The sequence below is a fragment of the Rhea americana genome, unplaced genomic scaffold (genome assembly GCF_003343005.1).
Source record: "Rhea americana isolate MKP2758 unplaced genomic scaffold, rheAme1 scaffold_4, whole genome shotgun sequence".
NCBI classification, from domain to species: Eukaryota; Metazoa; Chordata; class Aves; order Rheiformes; family Rheidae; genus Rhea; species Rhea americana.
The window spans coordinates 8,497,442-8,524,546 of NW_028186534.1; the positions used below are offsets into that span (position 1 = coordinate 8,497,442).

Sequence of the window (27,105 nt, forward strand, 5' to 3'; positions counted from 1 at the left end):
AGGGGAGCAGGTTCCCTGCTCCAGAATGGCCGGGGATGACAAATGGGGCCAGCAGCTCCCACAGCCCCTGTCTGTGCACAAGCCACAAGGGCACAGGTGAGGCGAAAGCTCTGCTCTAGAGCAGCAAGTCGATGCTGTGGCACTGTCTGCACACCCACTCAGAGGGCTTTGGTTTCACCCTACTGCAAAACAAAACTAAATGTTGAAAAAACGTGAAGAGGTTCTGCAGGAACACAGAACTGCCGTTCTTGCRCTGCTTTTACACTGGAACGTGACAAGTTGAAATCTTCTTGGGGTTTCAGATGGTTCCTTGAAACACAGGAGGAAGGGAAGTTGCTGTGCTACAGACCACCGTGGAGCTGCTCTGCAATACAGCATCACCAGCAAGCAGAGTCCTGCCCACAGGGTCCTCCTGGCCCAGGTTCGCTGTCTTCAGAAGCAGTGAGACAACTCCATTGCCGCAGGTTTGCAGTTCGGTCTTCCTGGTTCAGGCACCGGGTTCAGCTGCACTCGCAGCGGCAAAGCGAAACGTTGACGGCTGCAGAAGGCGCCGGCGAGCGCTCTGTTGTGTGCCGTTTGTGAGTCACACATGGCTTCCCCTCAGCACTTCTTCATTTTTGCGGTCCATTGAAATAATGGTTTCTAAACAACTCCAGCTTAGAGTGATTTATTCTTCTCAGCAGCCAGCCGTGTCTTCTATAGCGTTGCAGAAGGACTCCCATTTCAGACATACCCAAGATATTAAGTCGAGATTAGTTTTTGTACCATGGGGAAAATACAAAGGTGGGAACAGCAATTATATTTACCTGGTGTATTTTGCTTCTGCTTCAAGCTGTAAGACTGAGAAGGCAAAGCATATGAAGAATCATTATGGTCACAGGTAGCATTTTCTAAGTACATAAATGGGGAAAAAATGGGAATTTGGAAAAAAACAAGGATGCATACAGCTTCCCCAGAAGAGATCCACATCGCATCCCCACTGCAGCTCTCTTCCTGCAGGATCTGGCAAAGGTTGGAATCGAGCCTTTTTCACCCTCTGGTTTCCATTACCTCACTGCAACCATATTTAGCCACAGTAGCCACCAGCAGGACTCTAGGATATTTCTGGATTTTGTTTTTTTGAACCAGCCCTGATGCTGTGCGGCAGTAACGGGGCAGGGGGAGGCACTAGCTTTCTGATCATGCTTTCTTTGGGGTTGTAGCTGGAGGGACAGGCAGGGATGGGAAAAGGAGATGGGACAGTTTGTCCTGTTGTCCACCAGGAACAGCTGCTACCATCGCTGATTGCTCTGCTGCTGCTCAGGCCCTAGCGATGGGGAGGCCAATAAAAGTTTGCCCTCAGGCTAAAGAGCTTACAGCATTCTCCAGCTTTCTCCTGCTTCTGCTGTCTGTATCCAGCTTTCTTCTTCTCGGTATTTTGCCCAGCCCATATGCAAGAACTGATCTCATCCATACTCAGCAACAAGGTGCCAGTATCCCCAGGCTCCTCATCTTGGAGCAACATCTTGAAACAGTGCACTGAGAACTGGGGAAACTGAGGCAAATACAGCCATCACAAAAACCCTGCAGCCTGGTCTCACATTCTCTGGGAGGGACCCTGGGGACCACACTCCTCTGGACCTCTGGTCTGATGTGATATCTGCCATGTGCAGTACACTGGACTCTTCATTCCAGCCTTCACAATTGACCAGTGCCATCTGAAAATATGTCATGCAGTATAAATATATCTGCTGCAATGCCACAGGTAGAAGTAATCATTTAAACGGTCACTAGCTTAAGAAGCAAAAAAAATCACAACAATTTGTTAACTCTGTTCCCAGGCAAATAAAAAGAATAGTTTTAGATTCACAGTAGTGTCCCTTTGTTTACTGAATGCAGTAACAGAAAAAGCAAGTGAAGGAAAAAAAACTCCCGATAGCAACAACTTATTGTGGGCTAAAGCAGGCTGGGACATGCCCAATAAGAGGAGGTTTGGGCTCTGTGTGTATCTGCTGGTGACGAGAAGTAAATATGCCCAAAAGCACTTAAAAAAAATAAAAAGGAACAGACCTGATTGCAGCAGTTAGAAGTGATATATTCTTGGCATGGAAACAAAAAGCAAATTCATAGCTGGTTTGGAGCTGATCTTACTGGCTTACATGGGATTTTACACTTAGGTAACTCTATTGTTGACTGGAGCTACCTGATTTATGGCTGAATAAGGTCCCAATCCTGCAAACATTTACTTACATGCTTTAGTTTTACTTTTGCCTTACCTTTGCCCCTCGTCACCCTATTAACTTAGCTGTAGAAACGACAGTGCTTGCTTGCAAAGCTGGGGCCTTTGCAAGAACAAAAATCTATGCCATAATGCCTCAATGATAAAGAGGAAATTTTGCAGTCAGAAGCAACCCCCCTAGACTGCAGTCTCCCAGTGACCTCAGATGCTGCCTCCCCAGACGCATACACACACAAAAGCCCAGTGATTGCTTGACTGCAGTTCCCCAAACCCATAAGCCTTAGGAAACAGCAGGGGAACATCCTTAGCATAAGCCTGCAGCTGCTCTACACTCTAATTCAGCTTCTGCAACAAGTCGAAAATCAGGCAGCAGAGCAACACTTAGTGCATCCCAATACCACCAACTCTCTGGGGCCAACCATCAAAACAAGCTTCTAGATAGAGCAGGAACCATATTTATTTATTGCTTCTGTTCAAGGAAGTAGTGTTTATCATTAAAAAATTGGGTTCACTCTACACCCTCCCTGTCAGGCAAGGAGGCTTGGTAAAGGAGCTGGCCCAAAAAGAGAGGGACTCATCCATCAAACACTTCCCTTTAACAATGAAACCTCTGAGCGAGTATCCAAAGAGCAAATGTGAATAAACCCTATTTGGGGTGAGAGGAGGAGGAACAGCAGAGAGAAGACACACGCATGCTCACACATGAATGGGAGATGACAGCATCTTCAGCCCCAAGTCCAGCAAGATGCACCGGTGCCTCTGCGTCCAGCAGAGCTTTTGCTCACAGGCCTGTCACATGCTAACATTTTACTGCTAAAACTAAGCAAATGAAAAAAAGGCTGTGTATCTTGGAGCAGCTGCTTTCCTCACTGCTGCTGCCAAGCTTTCCTGAGAGCACAGTTATTCCTTCAGTGCAGAGGAGAATTTGCTTTACAATGGAGCCATGGGGCTCTGCAAGCAYTTTGGTGGCTGCTGGACCCAGGCACAAGCTGGCCAAGTTGAGGGGCTACAGGCAGAGCCAGAGGCTCCACCTGGACCCAGCTCCAAGGGTTCCTTGAGGAGGCTGTAGGAGGGCTGAGAGCAAAACTCCTCCAATGCAAATCCCCACTGCTTCCTGTTTGAGACACTCAGCTAAAGCACGTCMGTACCCTGTCCCCAAAACTCATGATATATATCTGGCAAACTTGGGTACTGCTTGTGGAGCCTGAGCCACAGGCTATTGAGGGCAGTGAGTGCCCATGGACYGCTGGGCATTTCAGCTCCCCTACACCCAACATGGGAATCCTTCCTCCCAGACATGCCTGGCAAAGAGCCTGAGCGGCAAGGCATGAGCTGTGTATACTTCTATTTCAGTGCATCTCTGCAAGCTAACAACAGTTTTTGGCCTAGACTCCTGGCTGTATGCTGCATCCGGCAGGCTGAGAAGAGCCACGATGAATGCACTTCGTGAACTTAGGGCTAGATTCATGCCAGCTTGGGTCTGAATTAGTGGTCCATCCCGGCTACTCTTGGCTAATCAGGGTGTGCTGATTGTRGCAAAAGCCCCATGGAGTAGCGGCTGGCTGGAAATGCTTTAAGTGTGGGTCCAGCGCTGCACATCTGGGTCCTAGGCCTAGAGWCAATCCATGCTCATCATACCTGCCATAGATCCAGGGCAGAGATAGCCCTGATCCGACACCAAAGGAGAGAGAGGACTGCAGACACAACTGCCTCAGCTGGTGCTGGAGAACACATCCCGCTGGCGTCAGAGCAGCATCTGGCTGGTGCTCATGGGCAGCGTGCTCACAAGCACTGCCTTGACAGCAAAACATGGCTCTACAGATTTTTTGCACCACRTATGATGAGGCTGCACTGTTGGGTCAGAGTCTGTTTCCAAGAGCACTGCTTCATCTCCAGAGTTACTCCTCTGAATTTGGCTTTGCTTATAATGCAGCAGCCTGGAGAACTCAATATTGCCTCCCTAGGAAGATTTAATTATACATAAAATTAGAAGGAGGAACTGTTAGTTAAAACTGCATACTTCTGGAAGACAGCCGGTTCGTTAGCATTACTTTAATGAGGCACTAACCTCACTGTAATGCTTTTATTAATGCTCGTTGCTTATTGAGTGCCAACTGCTTGGCTCCTCTCCGACAGGCCGGCTGGTCTACAAAGTGAATGGTTTAGGGGTCCTTTGATGCAAAACGTGAGTGCATTTACACCACAGCCAGGACAAACGACAGTTGGTGAGATGAGACAGACCCAAACTCACCAGATGGTGCCCAGAGCAGGCRATGCAGTGAGAGAACAGGATCGGGGCAGAAAGGAGGGGAGGCAGGAGGGAACAAATGAAGGGAGGAGGTGCTGGTTCCACTGGAGCCACTGACACAATTTCTGTTGACTACCGTAGGGTCACAATGAGGCTCAGGATGCTGAGCAATGACAGACTATAAACACATGACGTGCTGGAGACCTGATGAAAAGGAAAGATGCCAGGAATTGTAGGACAGAGGTTCCAGAGGCTGTGAGCTGCAGCCTGTCCCCTGYTCCCCAGCCATTACCATTGCTAGTAACTCATATACTTTGAGTTATCTTATAGAGAAGATCCTTTTTTCATCACAGTCTGCTCACAATCATGGCTGCTTCCAGCCTTGATCTTAACCATCAATCCTGTCTAGTCAGACATGTGTCCCCTCAGTCCAGCCCTCAGCTGTAACTGGTCTCTCTCTATTGCACCATGCGTCMCAAAGTTCAATCCACCAAGATCTCCACATCCTGATGGCCTCTGCCCCAGTATGGCAGTTCTGGGATAAATTGTGYCTTTTAGGCACCCCTAAAGCTGCTGAGGAACCAGTCTGCCCTCAGGAGAACCAGGGAGGAGGGAGTCCCTTCCCTCTTCTCTCAGCACTGCAAATGCAATTGCCCGTAACTCACCTGTGCCTCAATGGRGAGGAAGGAACTTTACCTTCTCACCTCTGCCCAGTCAGTAGAGTCTACTTGCTTTCACAGCAATATCCAGGCCCTCCAAACACACCTTTCAGATGTGGACATGGGCAGAAGGACAAGGATTACCCCTAGCAGCTGCTGGGACACAGCTTCCCCCACACCTCTTGGGAGCCGAGGTGAGCATATGCCATATGTTTCTCCTCCTGTTCCTTGAAACAGTCTGAATAGAGGGATTAAACATTATCCATACCCTGAAACAACAGAGCCGAGGCACCAACACAGACTAATATTCCAGCACAGGGTTGGTGATGGTGGCAGAGAGCAGGTGGRCTGCTGCGTCCGTGGCGAGCAAGAACAGAAACAGCTTGCCACAGGGCCACAAAGACAGCTGACGGGGCTCAGCCTACAGGGTCATCTCTCCAAGAGTTACTACTGAATAGGAGCTTATACATCAAAGACAGCTTTGTCATCTCCCTGGTTTGGGCTGGCCCAGAGCCAGGCTATTACCAAGCAATGTGTACAAACCTGCAATTAGGCAGTTCCCACTTCCAAACGCATAGATGTGGATCGGGCCCAGGCTTAGCCGAAGACTTTTCTCTGTACATGAGGTGGGCAAAGCAACAAAGAACTGAACTGGCTCTGCCTCAGTGCAGAGCTGGCCTTGTGCCTGCCAGAAAGCCCTCTTCACTGCACCTTTGTACACAGACGTATGCTGTACGTTGTAGCTGTGCTCACCATGCCAACCGTGCCGTGAATGCAGCTGCAACGCCGTGTCTCATTCAGAGTCGTGGCACAGAGTCAAGTCTGACCATAGGTTGGCTCTTATTTCCCATTTCATTTTTTGAATGACTTCAGAGATAACAGGTGAATCATTGGCAAAGAAAGATCCAGCTCCATTGATACCAAAACTTGCCTTTTCCTGCAACTGAAATAGTTTTTCATTTTATTGTAGTGAATAAAAAGAAGAAAAAAGATTATCTAGAAAAAGAAGAGGGAGCCTGTTGGCTGGCTGGGCACAGAGCAATGGGATTCAACCAGCTGGCTAAAGAAAGGGCAGATGCAGGAAAGACAGGGGAGAAAATTATTGTCCAGTGTATTTACCAAAACTGGGCAAAGCAAGAACACCATCTACAAAGCCACTGAACTTAAAAACTCACAATTTTTTTTTCTCCACGTAATCTGACTCAACGCCAAACATGGAAATTTCACTGAGTGCTTTTTCCTGCTAAAGGAGTTCTGAGTTTCTGTGGAAACTGGCCCGGTTCTTGTAGGGAGAGGAAAAAAAAAAAGAAAATTTAAGAAGAAGAAAGAAAGTAAAACTAGCTAAATGCAGTTATTTTGAAGTGAYCATTGCAAGCTGGTCAAAAACTGATAAAATAAAAATGTTTTGCCATAAACATGGCAAAAATAAGACTTTTATCCAAAGGCCTAAATTTACCAAAATTAGAAATAAAGCAGAACCTAGGAATGAGAAGGACTCACACAAAATAAAATAGAGCAAAATTAATAGCAAATGCTATTAAATATTTGGTTGGACCTTTTTTATGGGATCATCTTCTCTTCCCTGGGATTTTTGATTAGTTTTATTACTGGTGTTACAATACTTCTGGAGTCTGCTCACAGCAAATACTATATTCTTGTTCCCAGCTCAAGAAAATAGTCCCATTCTAAATCTTTTTAGTTTCTGATCTACTGGCCTCACCCAAAGCTTTCTTGCACTAACAACGGGACCTGGTAGGTCTGCTTGGGTCCAAGCTTAGCTTGGGTCCAAGCTTAACTTTAGGCACATGAGTAATGCTGTCCCRGGGTGTCTCACATAGGCTGGGGTGCTTTCTAGTTTCTACAGTACTAATACTATAAATATTAGCAACTTACTTACTATTTTAAATGAGATTTTATTCAGGGCATAGAGTGGAAGCCCATTGTTCCCGTCAGAACAGGAAGGCACATCAAACACTCAGTACAGCTGCAAACAAGATGCGCATTGGCAGGGATTCATCACCCTGGCAAGGGTAATCGCTTTCAAGTTTAATCAAGGTAGAAGGGGGAGATTTGGAAGCATCACATCCATGGCACACTTCCCTACTTTGTCACATCACAGCAAACACTTGATAAAAGCTCCCTTTGAAGAGGAGCCAAGTTCTTCCTTGCTATATGATGGTGATACTGTGTTTGATTTGCGGAGATGGGTTTCTGATTGTGCAAAAAGATTTGTAAGAAGCAGAGAAAGGGTGAACGTGCAGAAAGTGATGCAGCTCAAAGAAAACAAGAGATCAAGCAGTAATTAATTATTGGGTTTTGCTTCTTTATATTTTTTTCTTGGCAGTGGGACAAACAGACTACTGTGTTGGTGAAATGTCAGCCCCACATTATGAGGAGGCCTGCTTCATCTATATATTTGGGTCTATATCGTTCAAATATTATTTGCCAAGTCACCAAAATAATGAAATTGATAAGCAAATCATGAGATTAAAAGAACCATAACAATCATAGCAACAACAGGCTGTTATTTGTCTCTCAGCCTCTGGGTTGTTAGCCTGCCAAGCTAATTTTAATAGAAATTCACCTAAAGGAAAATAAAAAGGGAAGGTGAGACTTTCCCATGATTACACTAGAAGTTTAGTTTCCAGAGAAAGTGAACCTCTAATGTGCTGAGCTCATTTCCATCTGATGAATCCTAAKTTTGTCTTTCAGAAGGCTAAAACAAAAAAGGAAAAATATATTAAAAAATCCATCATCCGAAAGCAGATCACCCAGACAGTGGGTATCTGTGAAGCATGTGCGCGTATCCTGTGCACATGAAGAACATGACCATTTCCCTTGCTTCCCGGCTGCAGCGATGCTATACTGGTTTCCTCAGCAGAATTCGCACTGCCATGACTCATGGTCTGCAACAGAGATGCTTACATTATGGACTGCATACAGTCTCCTGGGGTAGTCCATGCGGCCCATGGCCTGTCCCATGCRCCCTGTCTCCCAGGCTGGTGAAATGGTCTGGCAAAATAGCCCCGCAGTCTTTCTGCCTTTCTTGAAAGCCCTGTGGCCCTTCTTCCATTTTGGGTTCATCAAGCATAAATTCAATGCACACATATAAGCCTGCTCTTGGGAAATGCGGCTCAGCTGCTGCACTGCCGGCCTCCCTGGACAGAGCTGCAGGAAGGAGGCTGCCGGGAGCACGACAGGCTCTGCTGGCACTGGCTTATTCCAGTTGTCTGATAGTGCCCCAGGAGTGGGCAGAGACTGGTCTGTGCCCATGAGCAGAGCAGGATTCAGTCAGGGGGCTGCCCGAGCACAATCCCCCCTCCCGAGGGTTTACTGGTGAAACAGCCTTGGCAGGCATGGAAGAGCTGCTGTCTGTCTTTCTCTAACAGAGGCTCTAAGAAGCAGGGTGGCTCATTCATAGTTATGCAGAGCTGGGAAGAAAACCCAGATTGTTGGACCTCTGTTTCAGCACATAACTCACAGCCCAGGTTTGCTGCACCTGCTCCAGGGATGCACAGAGGTTTCCAGGCTTCCCAGGCTCCTGATGTGCCTTGCATCAGCCCAGCATGAACACGGGCTGCTGACCCCAGTAACATCCTCCTCCTCCCACTGCTGCCAGCAGCCCCACCCGGGAGACCAACGGCTGCACAAACAGTCTCTGCCCACTGCCTTTGCTCTCTTTGTTCAGCCTGCTTCTAGTTCCTTCTGGGCAGGTGTTGTTTGCTCTCTCATCACAGCTCTTGTTCTTAGAGAAGCTGACTACAAAAGCCCAGGAGTCGTTGCTATTTATTCTCTGCCCTGGCTTGGCTTTGTTGAGATGACCAGGTGAGTAGGCAGGCGGTTGATTCTCCCRCTTACTTTTTACTGGATGGGGACATCAAATATTTGCCTTCAGAAATATTTGCAGCAGCTCTTCTACAATTAACAGCATCAACTGAAATGCTCAGAAAAGGCAGGGGAGTACTCCTGTGTCTCTRCTCTCTCCTGAACTTGCCAAAGATGAATCAGAACCTCTCAGACTTGCATGCTTTGCCACTGACTATATCTGATGGGCAATACATTAAAACGTCTGCTAGGCCTCTCTTCTTCGTTTCACTGGAAGAAGCTCTGGAAGCCTACAAAAGTGGATYCCACATCTCCCTGGTTCCCATTTCATATCAGACAGCTTTGCAGCCCTTGGGGAACAGCTTCCTTTTACCCTAGTACAAATCCAGAGGCCAATAGGCTTACTTTAGGCTGATACTAGTGCAACAAAACAGGATTTAGCTCCTTGCAGCCATTTAATCTGACTTACAGAGCTTCAGGAACCACAAAACTGCCTGAGGTTATGTGCTAATTACAGATGTACTTGTCTCCTCTGCCATCCTAGTATACACTGCAAGATCTCATCCAATCAGCCAGCCTGGGGAAGTGTGTCTCATCTTTGATGCGAATAAACCTCCAGCTTTAGCAGCACAACACATTAGCTTGATCAAGTACGGTTGCTGCATTCAAGACCACAGTCCAGGGAAGGGCTTCATAACAAAGTCTGAGCTGATACCTTCTCTGGGCAGCTATACAGACAGCTGTGGAGCTGGTGTCAATAATAGACTCAGTGAGCAAGATGTCCYCTCTCTATTTAGTATGATATTACATGCTTGTGGATGGCAAAAGTTTGTCTCACACCTCATTTGCGGCCTCTAATAGTGGACTGAATCCCAGAGAAGTTCTCTCCCTCTCAAGAAACACACTCGTATAATGGCCACAGTTCAAGAACAGACTAGAACTTTGGAAACAAAAATATTCATTACTGAGATATGTAAAGTCCTTTGTGCTCTGCGAGACTCATGATGTCCCCAGCCATGGCTGAGGCTGAGGCTGAGGGAGGTCGGCCTTCTTCCAGGTATGAATTGTTGCCCACTGCTGTGATGGGTATTCACAGTCACAGTCCTGCATGGGCTTTGCAAAAAGAACAGAATCTACCAAATCCAACAGATTGCTCGTTATTAAGAATAACCAGAGACCACCCAGAGATCTACTACTGAACTACCCTTCCAGGTAAAACATTGCACAGCAACATTAGGACAGCAGAGGACTGGTTAATTCAACCAGAAAAGTCTTTGGTGCCCTGAGAGAGTTCAGAGTTGCTCGACAGTGAATTCAAGTAATAGCAGCCTCTTCTCCAGCTCTTGCTTCTCTTTCATCACTTCTTCTCAATGACTGACAACAGGCAAGGTTTTTAAYTCAGTGCCATCAATCACTAATGAGACCACATACCACACAGTATATGACTTGGTGCTAAGAGCCTTTTATTTTACATTCTTCCTAGCAGAGAGTATATATTTGGCTTTACGTACACTGTAGTTTCTTTCTTTTCTTTCTTTTATTTTTTTTCACCTCTTGTGAAGACTTTGCTATGTCAAAATCTGTCAAACAACTCCTCGTGCCATGTTTTTACAAGAATCCTACTTGCTGATTGGTGCCAAACACCCTTTTAAACAATACTCAGTGAAGTATTGCATTGCCTGTACTCTGTTCTCGCATGCCATATTTAGACAAAAGCTAGGGAATTCCCTGGCTTGAATAAGTGCATTCTTTTCCCACCTCAGCTAAATGTATGTGTTCGTATCTGCCAGGCCTTCTACCCAGCTTTTTTAACTAATTCCATACGTTGATTTGTCTACCAACAAATCATAAGAAAAAAAGAAATGAAAAGGAAATGAAACAAGTGAATCTGACCACAGACACATGCTCAGCCCTGCTGGGTACATTCCCAAAGAGACCAAAACCTAGGCAGCAGTAACACAAACACCCAAAACCACACTGACACACAATCTGAATGCACAGCTAGCAATAGACAGATCACAGCCAAATAAGGCTTTTATTGCTTTGGCCCAATATAAACAAACAGCAGCATTACACAAAGTTATGGCCTAACGTTGATAAAGATTTTGATGTAGCATCTGGAAATGTGCAAGGACTCCGTTAGCCATATGAGCCACTGGGGCATCAGATTTCTCTGGACTAAAGGAAAATGCTCCAAGTCTACAGGTACCTGGAGCATGATGCATACAGACGAGCGAGCAGCCAGACCAGGGCGCTCTCGCYGTGCGCACTGCATGCATTGCCTTGCATATTCACCCATTCAAACCAGCAAAAGCTGGAGCGCAAGAGCTCTTTCCTGACACTGCAAAAGTTAATGGAGCTGCAGATCTTTCTGGAGCGGCTATTGAAACTCCACATTCCAGAGAGCCACGCTAATCACTTTTAATCAGCCCTTCACCATCAGTCTCTAATATTTAAACTCTTTGCCATCCTTTTGTCCATAGTGTGTGGCCACCCTCTAGATTTTATGATGTGGTTTTTCTCCTTGCGGCCAAGTCCCCTGGGAGACGATCTTGGCCACATAGGACCAATACAGATGCCTTCCATGCAGTAACTCTGCTGCAAAAGCTTCATGTAAATGCTTGTCCTCTTGATTCCCCCACCCCATACTTCCCCAAAATATTCATTATTTCTGCCCCCAAAACCTATTTAGAAGAAAATCTGCATCCTGAAATTGAGGCTCAGAGAATTATGAAGTGTAGTATATATCTTCTGAAACACAGGATGAAATATTCTGACAAAGAAGGCAGAGTTTGCACTAGATTTTTGTTAAGATATACCTGCATACACACACACACACACACACACACACACACACACACATATAAAATCCACCATACCACCATAGCCATATCAGTTACATCTGTATTGCTGATAGCAATGATGGTAACTTTACTGCAGTCGAGGTGCAGAAAGAGACCAGATTTTTAACTGCTGTCATTTAATTCTGTTCAGAGTTGCTTGAGATGACATAATAACTGAGAAACCACTCAAGCCTCGRCTAGCCGATTGGTGCTATTGCCACTGGTAGGAGCACTATAGGGACAGTAAGAGTGCAAAGAAATGATATGGACAGAGCCCTAGTGTTATAAAATGCACTTTTAGGATCATATGTTCAAAAGCACTCAGTTCCCATTCAGGAACCTAAGTGAAGTTGGCAGGATTTCAGAAGTCCTCAGCATCTATCAGYTCCTACTGGGAACACACTGAGCTCTTCTTAAATTGTTAGAGAAAAACAATTCAAAGATAAGAGCCMGCTTGTGGTTTACAATTAACATAATTGTATAGGTCTTCATGGCAGCTTGGCAAGAGCAAGAATAGTTGCTTTCACAGAAGATATTGTATATGAATTCACCTCTCAAAGCAAGGGGCCASGTTACTTCCTTAGGTTCCCAGGTTACTTAGGTGGAGTCACTTCCACTGACAGCCTCCTGTGAGAGCCGTGCATCCTAAGGAGGGTTTTCCACTTGGTTTCAGAATGATGCCTTTTGTAGCCTCTAGTAAGTGGGATTCTGCACCTGATCACACTGGGAGTAACCACCTCAGTGGAGATGAGAAAGACCCGTATGAGTAGCTAACAGCCCAGAATATAACCCATCGTGTTGCAGTGAGAGCAACAACAAAAACATCTGGAGAAATGCGCTAATTTAGTCCTAACCTGTATTCTTTTTTGACGTATAATTGATAACAATATTACATTCAGTTTCATCTTTGATCCCCAAAGTCTTCTTTGTTCCATGAGAGAGAAAGATGTCTTCTCCTAGTGGCAATAAAAGCAATAGTCTGCCTCATGCAGTCATGTTCAAGACTGACAATAATGTGCACCTTTAAGGGACAGAAAGATATGTCAAATCTCTCCAGTCAAGCAATCCCAAAGGCCTATATCCAGCAAAGATTTTAAACATGTCAGCAGTTCCACTGACTCTACTGGAGTCACTGGTCTATTTAAAAGAAAGTCTGCAAACTCTCCTCAGATTCACCTGCTCTTGGCATCCCACAACTCCTTAAACCTAAAACCAGCTGAATCTTGACTCACTTTGCTCTGCAAGATGAATCCATTATTTAATCTACTTCAGTACTTTCTAAGATGAGTGCTACACCTTCATCAGAGTTGTCGTGTAACAACTAACACCACTCACAGCATTAGGAAAACAACATTTTTTTCAGTTGTAGCTTAGGAGAAGTTTTCTCAGTATTGTGTTTTCTCAAAAATGGGTCAAAATCACATTTACTGAAAGTGGGGGCAAATGTATTGATTCCAACCGAGCTGCTCCTGAACCAGCCCTAGGACTCAGGAGAGAGCAAGACCTTACAAACTCAAGCTACATCAATTTACTTCCTGACGTCTGGAAATGAAAGGATAAAAAAAGCGTAGCACTATTTCCCATTCTGAATAAAGCAAGTTGAAAATGTGCATGAATTTAGTTTGTTGCTCCTCCAATGTTACGATTCATTATGATTCATTACATCGAAGTATTCTGGCTCATTTTCTACAGCTAGTTAACCTTGTAGGCAAGAACTCACCCAACAGCCTCTAACCTTAAAGGGGAGCACTCTTTTTTCAGGAGGAAGGATGCACTTTGCCTCTTCAGAGCACAGTATAGACTGCAATAATGAGAACACAAGTGCTTACTGGGGCTTCGCCAAGGAGTTGTGCTGCCCTTTCTCTCTTCAATTTGGTGTTTATAGCAGAGGACAGTTTGAGAAGACTCGTTTAGCCAAGAATTTGAGACTTCTTCATGCTAGTGAGCAACGTGTGCCCATTTCAAACACACTCCCCTTGGGAGCCTGGGAGACACAGATCTGGGTTGTCATTGCCACAGCCACTGTAAGGTAACAAATACTCATCCTTCTCACAGCTAAGCTGAGCTCAACTAGGGTAGGAGAGAGGAAGGTAAAAAGAAAGACAAAGACACTAACACTCATCCTGGACCAGTAAAAGAGCAATGTTCACTACTGCAGGTCCCTGGGCTGAGGATTACCAGGGTACTTATCTATAGGGAGACAGTGGCTCACACAGTTGCATAATAAGTTGGAGTTTGGATAAGATCTTTGAGTCTTTCTCTTGGTCCCTTTTATTCCCCACTCGGGTTTACACATCCTCTAAAYTTCTCACATATATTTAGTCCAAAGAAAAGCACCATTAAAATGCCAAAGAGACTTTCAAGACAATTGTTACATTGAACCAGCTTGAATTGTAAACTCCACTTCTGTGAACTTACTCACTGGATGGGACACTTCAATTAAGTACAGTCATCGTTGTTAGAAGGCTGCTGTTTTCCGAGGTCAACCACAGCAGCAAAGAGAATTTTAACAAAATGCTTGTGTGACCCCAGGGATTTATATACAGTCCCTTCCRCCTCAGACACCTCAGTATAACACACAGACATACATTCTTTGCTGCAAAAGCTATCTGCTCCCTAAAGCACCAGTGCTGAGAACTGAGTTGGGTTTGAAACATCAAATGCATCCATATGTACTTGCTCCGCTTCTTCAAATGCTTTACAGGAGAGTCCATACAAGAGCCGCAGCCTGGGTGTCACCTTGTGAAACCCAAGAACTGCGTCCATTTTTAGCACAAGCCTGCCTGAAGATATGTTACATTATCTGAACAACATGAAGGGAACAAAATGAACTGCAGCTCCCCCTGCCACTTATTTACCTTCTGTTTAAACAGTGCCTCTTCAGCCTGCTCCATTCTCTTCCCAAGCACCCATTTAGTCGGCATCTCTCACAGGACTGGCCGTTCTATTTTTAAAAGTATGCTGCTGGCTTTTATCTTAAGCTGCTTGATTCTTTTTTTTTTTTAGCTCCTGCACACTTTGAACTTACTTTAAACACGCTGGAAGATAAAAGTAGCAAGGGGAGATACAGCAAATGCATCACAGTTGGTATTACAATTTGCAAATTAACGCAGGAGACAAAAATTAATCAGATTAGAAAGCAAATACCTAAATATTTCCTGGGACTCAACCATTAGGGTGAAATGGCAGTGATCTGTGCTTAGGGGAATATCTCCGATGCACCCAAAGGGGGTTTAGTTGAATCAAGAATTTCAGACTTGTTCTCATCGGGCTCCTGGCAGCAAACATGCTTGGGTGGTGCAGTTGGGCAGGAGAACAGACAGGCAGCCATGAGGACTGAATAGCTCTCTACCAAAGTGCAGATAAGCAGCAAGAGAACAATTTTCCCATCAGTAATAGAAATTGATTCCTCATCTTTAAGCAGTTTTGAAATTCTCTTGTTTTTGCCAGGTGGTCAGATGGCTCTATGGTTCCAGTTCTGATTTAAGATTAGTACCACTAAAGTCAGCAGACTTGCACCACTGTCAAATGGGGAAGGCCAGGGTGAGATGCCTATCATCTCATATCAACAGGATATGCTGGCACAAAATATCAGTAAGAGTCTCCAGCACTACTCTCAATTGTGGGAAGGCAGAAGGGTTCCAGAAACACCTGGCTTGAAAATCCACTCTCCTCACCCATGCCTGAAGTTATGACCAAACCCCAAACCAGGATGTATTCAGCACCTTTGAACAGAGAGGCTGGTTTCAAGTTCAAGCCTAAAACTATGAGCAAATCTCAGAAGGTAAGCTAGAAAGAGGGAAGTTTGAGGCCATGAATATCGGCATGCCATTAAACGCTATAAATGGGGCTGATGGATTGACTATACTGATACGCTATGTCACCTACCAGAAAATACAATAAACCACTTCCAAAATTACCTCAATATCCATCAGAGCTGTTAATACCTTTTTCTTGAATTAAGACCTAAGACCTTTCTTTCATTCAGACCTTTGTAACCCCCTTCGCCAGGTTAACTTCTGTCCTACAAAATGTTGACAGTCATGATATTTTGATTGTACTTTGCTTTCCATTGATATAATGTCATCCATGACCTTGTTTGCTTCTCCAGATGCCACTTTAAAATTTTGAGGAAGACATAGTCTCACGTGCCACGTACATACTATAGTTTCCTATGATGTCTTTCTCTCTGGAGATTTTTGGGAAATGCTGCCTTAGTCTGACCAAGAATTGGGACATGGTTTCTTTTTTGTTGCTGTTTTATTTTCTTTTCCTGCAGGGACAGTCAGGAAAAGGGGTGAAGACACTGCTTTTGTTAAAGAGTGGTTGATAACCAGTGAGGGGCAGCCAACAGAAACAAAATAGGATGAGAACTTGGAATTTTCCAGGATAGGGAGATGGGGTATTACTGACACCCAGTTGCAAGCTTAACATCTTAGTAATTATTTGGAGACTTTCTAGTCCATATCTTGGATCTAGATTTTTCTCAACTAATAATAAGCTTCCAAGTCTTGACACCGCAACCTGTCCTAAGCAGCCAGCTGTTGTTCCTGTAATAACCAGACCTAGAGCTGCATGTGTTACACTGTGTATGTCACAGCCTGAGCTCAGCTACATTTCAGATTCAGGACATCCCTGAGAACTAGTTGAAATGAAGACTCATTAAAGCTTCCATCAGATGCTGACGGGCCTTTTTGTGCCAGGAAAATGGATGTGTGCAAAACTGCAAAAGTAACTGGAAGCATCCCAAAGCCCAATTGAAATGAGGGAATTTTGAGTGGCACCAAAAAAAGGAGCAGTGATTTAATCTCCACAGATAAGGAGGAGGGGAAGCAGTGTCAGGAAAAGCAGGAGGATGAGATTAGCTAGGCAGTAAAATGAAAATGAGCAAGAGGTGGAGCAAGCGGTGGAGCTGAGATAAGAGGAGGTGGATTACAGAGCTGGCAGATGGAGGGGGAGCAGACAGCCAAATAGGGAACAAAATCACAGGTAATAAATCTATAAAAATCTTAACCAACAATTTTAAGGACTATTTTCAACCAATTTTCTCCAGGGAACTAAGTGATTAAAGCAGAGGGATATCCAGTCTCCCTTGTGTTCTCCCTTCAGAGTGCACAGCGCTGCTGCGGTGGCCATCAGCCTAGCCAACTGCGAATGGTTAGCTAGGTATATGTGCCTGGACTCCGAACTCTTGCAATGCTGCCAGAATCCYTTCCTGCACATGGATAAAGCAGTCTGTTAATACCAAAAGGTGAAAGAAATTGCTGCTTTCTTAAATGATAGGCTTGCTGTTTGACTCAGTCTAATTCAGTGGCATGAAAGTAACACATCCTCTCTTTTGCGGGCTAAAAGGAACATTTCCTGAAGTACTGCTGGAGCAGATACATTGGATATCTCAGTCCCGGATGATAAGGCAGCTTTTATCAAGAAACGTTCATTAATGCAGTTCAACTGGCAATAGATGATTGATAATAAACAGACATTTGATGGCTATTTAAGAGTCATTAAGCCTTTGACCACTGGGTTTTTGGAGGATAATCTTCTGAATATCTTCAACTGTGTCATTTTAGAAAGGTCATGCAGCAGCTTCCCAGATCTTTGCCCCCCCCCCCGCCCCACACACACACACATGAATCTGGCCAATCTTCCATTACCTCAGGCTGGTCAGTGCAGACTGGTCTATCTTAGGTCTCCTTATCTTGGAAGGTTACATGAAAACATTTATTTGGCATTATATTTTGAGAGACTGGGAGAGAATTTATATTATCTCAGGTTTATCTGGGTACTGGGGAAAAAAATAAATTAATATAACATGATAAGTAACTACCCTGTGAGTCTGAAACCTTTTTGGGGTAGGCACTGGTGAGGTGCCTAGCACAAGAGTTTGCTTCATGGCACTACTGCAAGGCAAAGAAAAACAGTGACAGCTCATATGTCATTGCCAGTATCTGTGTGGAATAATAAATACATGTTTGGAGATGAAAATTTCCCACCCAAATGTAGGGCATGGTCAGATTAACCCACTTGCTGCTGAGGTAGGTTAATGGTCCCCACCTCCAGGTCCCCCCACTTCCTTTCCTTATGTTCCAAAAATGGATACTTCTTGCCCCTCTAATCCTTCATCTTATTTAACTTATCTCTCAGCCTGGCCTTAAAAAACAAAATTGTACTATGAAAGGGCATATGCCCAACTTTGTAGACTTCTTTTCACATATCATTCAGAGGCTTCTGTTTGCTTTCCCTCGTAGCCTGCTGCAGGGTGGGAATCACTGCACTGCAGTAGGGTAAAACAACGCTTGGGACAACGATCCCTATTTGTGGCCTTTAAAAAAAATCATACATTGGAAACTAAGTCTCACAGTAGGGGCAGCCCTGATATGAAGGAAGTGGAGGAAGCAATTGCACAGCCTTTCCCTATCACGTGTCCAGGAGAGCACACTAGCACCAGGCAGGGTGCAATTCGGGAAAACTAAGGGGAAGGCAGAGAGCCTCAGTGAGTAAATCTTTGCATAAGACCCTCTTGAAAATCCATGCAACTTCTAGTTATTAGTTATTAGTTATTCATGTTATTAGTAATAAGAAATATTTTTACAATGTTGAAATGACTGGGAAAAAAAAGACAGTTTTTTTTTTTTTTTTTTTTTTTTAGAACATTTTTTTTCCCTTAGGAAAGCACTGTGACCAGCCAGAAGTGCTTAGACCGACTGTGGGAGTAAGTGCCTGAAATTCAATACTCTATGTTATATACCAGAGGTCAGGCTAAGGGTCCCTTCAGATCTAAGAACACAGAATTCCTTAGCTTTTACCCCAAAAGCCCTTCCAGAAAACCTGAGTATTTGAGTTTTTCATCCAATTTCTAGAAAACTCGTAAAAAGACAAAACAGGGTCTTTTTGCACCAGATTCGCGAAGCGGACAAAAGCCTTGTAAGCCTACGTCTGAATTCAGGTTTCAGAGCAGCCACGCTGCCCGCGCAGCCGGAGCCAGGAGGCGCAGTGCGCCCTGACGGAGCCCGGGGCCTCCGGGCAGAGCTGACATGCCAGGCACCGGCAGAGCAGCCCGCGGCTCCCGGCCCCGGAGGCGCTTGCTCCTCGTTTGACCTCAGAAGCTGCTGTATTTCACATGCTGTTCCTCCCTCATCCAAGCTGTTATGTGAGATAGCTCATCCTGCTGGAAACTATAACTAAAAACGTTGTCTAAAAACAAATCCTCTTTCTGCGTGCCCGGAGGGGAGGAGCAGTCCCCAACGCGCACAGAARAACGGAGCTTGGATAAAGAGCTGGGCTGAACCGGACCCAGCTGGGCATCCCCACGCGGGGCTTCRGAGGAGTGATGTGACACAAGGAGGCAGGATCCCTGCGCAATCGGAGAAAGCCCCTAGGGTTCACTTATCGAGCCGGAATATCCACAGCTCCAGATCATGAGCCTGCATATGTTTTAACTGATACCATGTCAGTCGTGCTAGGGTCAGGCAACTGTCTTTGCCTCGGCACCAAGCGTGGTGAAGAGCTGCCTTCCACCGCAGGATTAATAGGAGRATATACAGCACATATTCATTGCAAATTTGGGATAATATCAAAGTGTYATCTGCACTCAGGCTGCAACTCTGAGCTGACTCCTGTGAGAGAGCTAAATATTTTTTCTTCGTATCAATTAAGCTACACCTTTATCAATCATTCTTTCTTTTAAAAAAGGTATATACATATCTATATTAATATARACACACACGCACACATACATAGGGAGAGGAAGAGTTGCGCAGGTTTAAAAGAGTGGAATATTTAAAATGCTGTGTTTATTCTTTTCTTCAGAGGAGCTCAACCGTTCTGTGCTGGGATGCAAATAAGGGACACACTTCCACTCTAGGTATTTTTGGTGAGCGTGATAGATAGGCTATTTATTTCAAACGTCACACTTTCAGCTGGCTTTATCTAACTTTGGTCAAGAATGTAAAACTTTGCGCAGGACGCTGGTACTGTAATGCTCTTCTACTGAACAAGAATTTGCAGCTCACAAAGCCTAGCTGTGACCTGGGAACCAACAAGCTAAAGCTTAAACCAAGGCTGTCAAACTCATTTCACTTATTAGTTATGAAATGGGAGAAAACAGTAAGCTTGAGTGTCACATGGAAACATGAGCACAGTGGTGACAGCCTTTCATATACTGTGTCAGCACTAAAAACAGTGTATAGATTATTTGGAAAATTATAAACACAATCTCATGACTCTATTCTGGGCCGGTCCTGTGACAAAAAAAGGRAAAAAAAAAGAAAAAACAGAAACCAAAAGCCCAAAGCAATTAGCAGTTGTGCTCTGGACGGAATCAGGCAGAAACGGAGCTCAGCAGTGTCAGCTGACGCCGGAGGAGCCGGCGGGATCACGCCTCCCGCRCAGCGTGGCTCGCTGCCCGGGGCACCTTCGGAGAGCCGAGGGACGGGGCTGAGGGACAGCATGATTTACGCCAGGACATCTGCTGAAGTTACCACCGCTGGCTGCCCGCCGACCGCCTGCTGCACGGGGACCGAGCCGCTCGCAGGGCGGCTCCTGAAACACAACAGTTTGCAGTTCAGAGCTGGCCTTTTTTGTTTCATTTATCTTATTTTTTAAAGGCAAACGGTCAGGGCCGGTTTATCCATGCTGGTTTGCCGCCACAAGCTGCAGCGGTTCAGGGACTGCCACCCATGCAGCACGGCGGTGGTGGGGCCGGGCCACCTCAGYCATCCCTGGAGAGGGCATCCTGGGGCGAGACAGCGCCTGTGGCTATTTAACCTCTTACCTCTGAGGTCAGGGCAGATGTTCAGAATGGATCTCTCTAATGTTCAGCACGTCAAACCTTATTAATCAGTTTTATTAAGCTTCTCCCCAGACATCTCTAAATTAACTCGCAGTGTTGCTTTAACCCAAAATGGTAATTCAGTACTTTTGACAACCAGTAGAGAAGCTGGAGGCTACTCTTGAGAGGAGAGCTTGAGAACGAATTTGCAGCTGAACCTGCTCATTTTTCCTCCTTCCCAGCCCTGCAGGGTCCCGCGACCCTCCTTTGCCATAGGAAGTCTGCAAGTATCTCTGCTCCTCTTGCTATTTTGAGCTAAAAACTTAGCTCAAGCCATAGCTCTGTGCATGAACAACTTCAGTCACAGGAGATCTAGATTTGGATCCAGACCATAGCACTGTGAGTATTTTCCACCAGCATACAGCCCTTCAGACTCTTCCAGTTACAGTGGGACTTTAATTTTTTTTAATGGTAGAGAGATGAGATCTATCAGAAAGAGGTACAGAGCCACTGGGACTGTTAATTATTAAAGGAATTTATCACTAAATCTGGGACTGAAACCATAGCGAGGGGTGGGTGGCAAATCTTTCGTAAGCCAGCAAATTTCCATGAAGAAACATGTCAGTGGAAAGAGCTGGAGGAAAGCACAGTGTGTTTTAAGTGTAATATAAATTCTTATCAGTGACTGTTTTGACACAATTTTAACCTCTGACTAATGTCAGCAATTTAAGAGACATCTGGTAACTGATGATTTTTCAAAGCTAAAAGTGCATTGCATATATTCAAATGAGCTTTAAAACAACACAGACACATGCGGTTTCATGAATCAGAGCTCGGAAAAAAAAAGTCTCTATTGTAGTGTTGCTGCTGATGCTGGTTTTGCCAACAGTGGAGATGAGGGCAAGGATAAATCAGAGCAGGCTTAACATCTGAGGCTGGAAGGAGTACGACGATGATAAGCAGATGTCCTCCTGACTCCTGTGCTGAGCAGTTTGGGCATGACGGAGACRCGCTCTGCAGCTAGACTACAAGGAACCTGTGCCTCATGTTCACCAGTCCCCAGTGTGGGATGCCTCCTGCCTTCTCAAGGAAGGCTTTGTATTTCTTATTGTCATGCCAATGTTTTAGGGTTCARCCAATGTGCAAGGGCTCCTGGCTTGGCAAATCTGGGGCCACTATTTTGCTCCAAGGTGAGAGCACCACTGTCAAYATTAGCAAGCCCAGAATATCAAAAGGTAAAGGGATAGTGTAGTGGTTATCACCTCTGCTTTACATGTCAAAAGTCCTGGGTTCAAGCCCCAAGTGAAACCAGYACCAGAAAAATCTRTGGGAAGTTGGACTAGATGACCTCCAGAGATCCCTTCCAACCTTACTGATTCTGTGATATTGCCTGCATTGTGTTTGTGCTTTTGCAGAACTGAGCATAGAAAGACCATTTTASACTCAGCTACCCCATTTATTTTCAGTTAGTTACGACCAAGGCACTATAATGTAAATTAATTGGTGCAGCCTCAATCTGCTGTACCCTCCCTGAAGGYCTGCAGGTCCCTTTCCATCTGCTCTAACATGCAACGATGATCGCACGAAGCAGCAGATCTGTTGCTTGATCCACAACCCTTCCTTCCTTCTAACATGAACAGCCTTTCCTCATCCAGAGTATCACTTTTCTTCATCAGTCAATAGAATTACTTAAATCTTCTCCATATGAGAAAAGGGTCAGATTTAGGCCTGAGTCAAAAGATCCTCATTTTGCCCTGGATATTTTGTGATCATGGGTCACATATAAGAGCTGGAGCAAGGAATATCTAGGCTGTGTAAATAATAGGGAATTCTGCCACAAAGGGCCAGAGATTTTTTCAGTAGTGGTCCCTTGGAGAATGCCTCCTCTGACTAAAAAAAAAAAAAAATAAATAAAAAAAAAAGGAAAAAGTATATATAAAAATCYATCCCGTACAAGCTTATGAAAATATGGCTGTGTGCCATGGAGACTAATGGGCTTTCTAAGTCCCCAGTTAGAAAGTCTGACTCCATCATAATTCAGATGCCAGGGACATGCCATAAGAAGTCCTCATTCCCTCTCTTTTTTGTTTATTTGTTTGTTTGTTTTAAATAAAGTCATTAAAGCTTGGGAGAACCAGCCAGTGCAAACTGTAGAACTAGCCCCCAGAGAGCTGCTGCTGGAGGTGCTGAGCTGCCCCATGTGTAACTGGAAGGTAAGTTTTCTACAAATTCCATGTTCTCCTCTGCACTAGTGTACRAAAGAAAACTTTGAGAAGAAAAAATTCTGCTATCAATGGTGTGGGGAAAAATGACTGTTCTAGTCACAACTGAGCAGGGTACAAGGTTCCTCTTACCTCCCATATCTCCTGAAGGGGTAACTATCCTCTTAAATATGGTTATTGGGTAAATTGAGTTTCCTTTGCAACCTCCTTTACTAAACAGAAGTTTTGTGCATCGCTGTTTAACAACTCTATCTATGCCTATAGAGATGCCACTAGGTATCTGCTATTTCAGAGAGCCACTGTGCTATGAGCAGACTTAATTAYAAATACAACCTCTTTCTTTCCTTCTTCAAAAGGAGAAGTCTTTTGATGAGAAAATCACGTTCTCTAACAGTCCAATCCACTACCTGGCTCAGGGTTAAAGAAACCCTGAGCTAACTCTATCAGGCCAAGTCTTGGCAGGAGAATTTCTCACAGTTTTACTTACCAGGGTCCAGTTTTCTTCTGCTGAATGTGATGGGAATTCCCTCTAGTTCACTATCTTCAACTAGAAAAGATCAGCCCTCAGTTTTATAGCTGTCACTACTTTTCAGGATTTGTGTTATTTGGTGTTTTTCCTGTAGCTAAGTTGGCCCTGTTCCAACAGCTGGGAATGAGTTTCCTGAGCCATCGCCTCTCTTATCATTCATTGCTTTGATAATCAGCCTTAAACAAGCTCGACCTTTCAACTGATTTGAACTTTGGCCACCTTTCAACCACTTGTTCTAGCAGATGAAGTCAGTCACTCAGTTGTCTGCACTGTATAACAGGGCAGTTAATGATACAGTGGTTTTAAATCATAGTATATTCCAACCATGAAACATGGGGGAAGAAACAAAACTCACCAGAGGATGTCCACTGATATTAAGCCAGGCCAGTCTTCAGTGTTGCACGGTTTGGAGTTTCAATTCTTGCATCATGGTTACCTCTAGAAGTTCAAAATACACATTTCAGAGAAAAAGAAGCCTTTCAAATCACTGAGAATAACTTCTCACCCCCAGAACTCCCTGTCCTCTCYATCTTCCCCTTCATGACCTCCCAAAGCCATCCCTGAACCATGTCACTATCTTTGCTTCTTCTCCTCCTTCACATTACTGCCAGCCCCTCCTTGATATCCACTGTTGGCTACAACACCTCGTTGAAAGGGACCTTTCCTCTGCTGTGCCCCCACCTAACTCCCGCTGGTGCCACTGGCTGGACACCAGAATGCTTCCTGAAAAGGATGATTGGGTCACTGCTGGCCTTGAGCATAGGTTTTTAATAACTAACAATGGCAAACAAAACCTCAGGACTACGAGAAATGTTTCCATGGTATTTAAAATAGACTTGGAAGGAAAGAGCTTTTGTCTAAACAAACAAACATATTCCTCAAGCTGCCACAAGCCAAATTTGTAACATCGTGCTATATTCCAGATTTGGAAAAAACAAACAAACAAACAAATACAAAACTAAAAAATCTAGAGATTTTGAACGGCAATGAAACTAATATAAGCACTGTCCAAGCTGGAAAAAGAAATGCAAAACTAAAGCATACAGAGAAAAGTACATTGGATTGAATCCAGATCTTTTCAGCAATATAACAGKATTTTGTGCTTATGTGAAGATGAGTTTATTATTTTATTCATGCAGGATTTTTCCTTTGCTATCAATTTTATATAAAAGGGATTGGGATAGGCACTAATGGGCACTTCATTGAACCAGATGACAAACAGAATAAYGATGAGTTATTTTTTTCCCTTGTTGTAGAAGAAAGCTGGTGAGTTTAAAGGATTTGATAGTATTTGCTTGCTTACAGTTACGGCTGAAAAAGACTACAAAGGGAACTCTTAGTTGTAGAAGTGAGATTTACATATAAACATGAGTATGGAGTAACAGAGYTTATCTTCAGTGAGTTCCACATCATGAATTTATGCACTCACAATTCTCCTCCTTGCTGGTCATTCATGTCATTGCTATATGAGGTCATGGCTATGAATGTGAAATGATGTCTCACATTGCTAGTACATAGCCAAAGGGAATCAGCATACAATCATTTTAAGGATGGTATGACCATCATCCAGGTAGATGGGCTGCTGCATTCTCTGTCAGGTGAAAGTTATTTTGTGSCCTGTAGATTTATTCTTAGGTACAATGAATGCCCATTAAAATGCATGGAAATCTGGAATGATCACAGTAGTCCACTTCTGAAGCACAGTCTGGGGCTAATTTCATACAGAAGTGTTTCAGGAACACTTTGCTGCCCTGACTGTTTGGATTTCCCATAGCATTAGGAGTCTAAATAAGCAGGCTGTGGTCTGTTAAAAAAGAGGAGACCTCTTGGAGGAATGGCATTCACTGATCAGCTTCTCCAGCAACAGCCAATTTCAGCCAGCTCCCTTCATCCAGATGCTGATTCTGGTGTCACAAAACTAGTGGCACAGATWATATTATTAGGTTTTGTGTCGGTGGCAGCTTTGGGTATGCAAGGAAGGGGAGGCTTGGCCAGCAAGTGAGCAGCAGGGCAGTCGGTCCTGCAGCAGGCGGCCTGCAGGGTCCTGCTGCTGGAAGGAAGATCATGGGCAGCCACCTCTACTGTGACCTCTCCAGTAAGATGAAAAGAGGACAGTGCGAGCAGGCTATCCAGAGCAGAGGACTGGACTCCAGCCAGCCAGGATCTACGGGCCAGCAGAGACAGCCATTCCAGAGGAGTGATGCGAGGGGGAAACCCAGCCTTGTGGGTGAAGTGACTCATGAAACCAAAGCAAGCCTGTGCCGCTTTACTGCTCCCTGGGGGCTGATCTAAGAACTACTGTCACCAAGCAACGCTGCTTAACCCACAGAGTGAGATCAGCTGTTTTCAGTTTGCAAACCCAACAAAGGTTTTAATGCATTTGCAAAACTACCTACAGCCACCAACAGAAGGCTCATTTAYCTTAGCTACCTCTTGCTGTCCCTTTGGAAAAGATCCACAGAGCCCCAAATGCGTGCAACCACTGTACGGCTTATTTGTTTTCTACCAGCTCTAGTAAAGAATCTAGTATTAGTTGCTAGAAACATGCAAGTGCTTCAGGGAAATATGGCTAAATCTTGAGTACTGAGGGTCTGATGGTTGGTGTGCAACACCGCTTGCCTACAGCGGATAGTGATGCTGTGCACCTTCAGTCTGGGTTGTGTAACTGTGCAGTGTTCTGTGCACAAGGTACCTTAAAGGGCTTTCAAGGGGAACCCAGCCCTGCAATACCAGCTCTATATGAATGGAAAAGAAGGGAAGAAGAAAGGAAAGCTAGAATACCACTTTATGGAGCACATCATTCAACCACCCACATGAAAAATGCACTAGAGGCACTTTCCAGGCCCTGAACACCTGCCAGCAGAGAGAGAAGAAAAAACTTCTTTTTTTCATTTCAAAAATAAGCACAAAAACATGAGTGCCTATAAATTTTACATGGCCACATTCTGTTCTTTGGATTACCTCTCCATAGCCATTCACATTTGAAAGGTTAAATAAAGCTCATATCTTGTAAAATATTAATTAAAGTAAGCATTGTACKGGGGCCTATGAATCATTTTACATGTGTTCATTATTTGTCAGTGTCACCATGGTGAGGAGCTGGTCTCAGCACCTAGCTACAGTGCATTAGTTATAAAGACTGGTGCTCAGCCATCACTACTGGCTTCCCAAACTCCATAAACCTGTTATCTGGACTATGACAGCCCGGAGATCACACGATGAGACTTACAAGTCAACATCACTGTTTAAGTTAATCCACAGATCATGTGTCAGATATAAGAGTTAATATTATAAACACAAAGATGTCTATGATGGGAAAGYGTTGACTGGTAAATAAGCATGTGGATTGAGATGAAATAGAAGTTAACATACAGCCTTACACAGTAACCTTAGCCAATAAAATAATCAGCAAGTGGTTAGGATATAATATAAAGTGTCAAAGCTCTAATGATCACAAGAACAGAAAAAGAAAATCTTTTGAAATCTAAATAACATGCCTTCTCTTAAKAGATTTTGTGAAACCAAGTTTTAAGCCATACCTCTAGATCACTGGGGAAAGCATTTTACAGTTTATATAGCTTTAGATTTGCAGAATGTGCTCCTACATTTGCTGCAATCTAATGCCAGTGTACAAATATCCAATGTCCCATGAAAAAAGTGTCCCCCGTGTCTAGCAAAAACTTCATCAATTGTAAGGATACAGATTTACTGCACATTCACTACCACCTCCTAGTGAAAGCATTTTGTGAAAAGTATCTCGGCTGGCTAGTTGGACAATTAGCTGAATTTTT

At 44.4% G+C, this 27,105-nt stretch overlaps 1 long non-coding RNA gene across 2 annotated transcripts; it reads left to right on the plus strand.

Moving 5' to 3' along the window:
- Nucleotides 1–210: 210 nt before the first annotated feature.
- On the plus strand, nt 211–26,366 carry LOC146590768 (uncharacterized). 2 transcript variants are annotated; one of them, XR_014896939.1, is made up of 2 exons: nt 211–464; nt 22,679–26,366. It is a non-coding gene; the product is annotated as an uncharacterized LOC146590768 (long non-coding RNA). The 2 variants fall into 2 exon arrangements; XR_014896938.1 differs by lacking the exon at nt 211–464 and adding an exon at nt 20,903–20,962.
- The last annotated feature ends 739 nt before the right edge of the window (nt 26,367–27,105 follow it).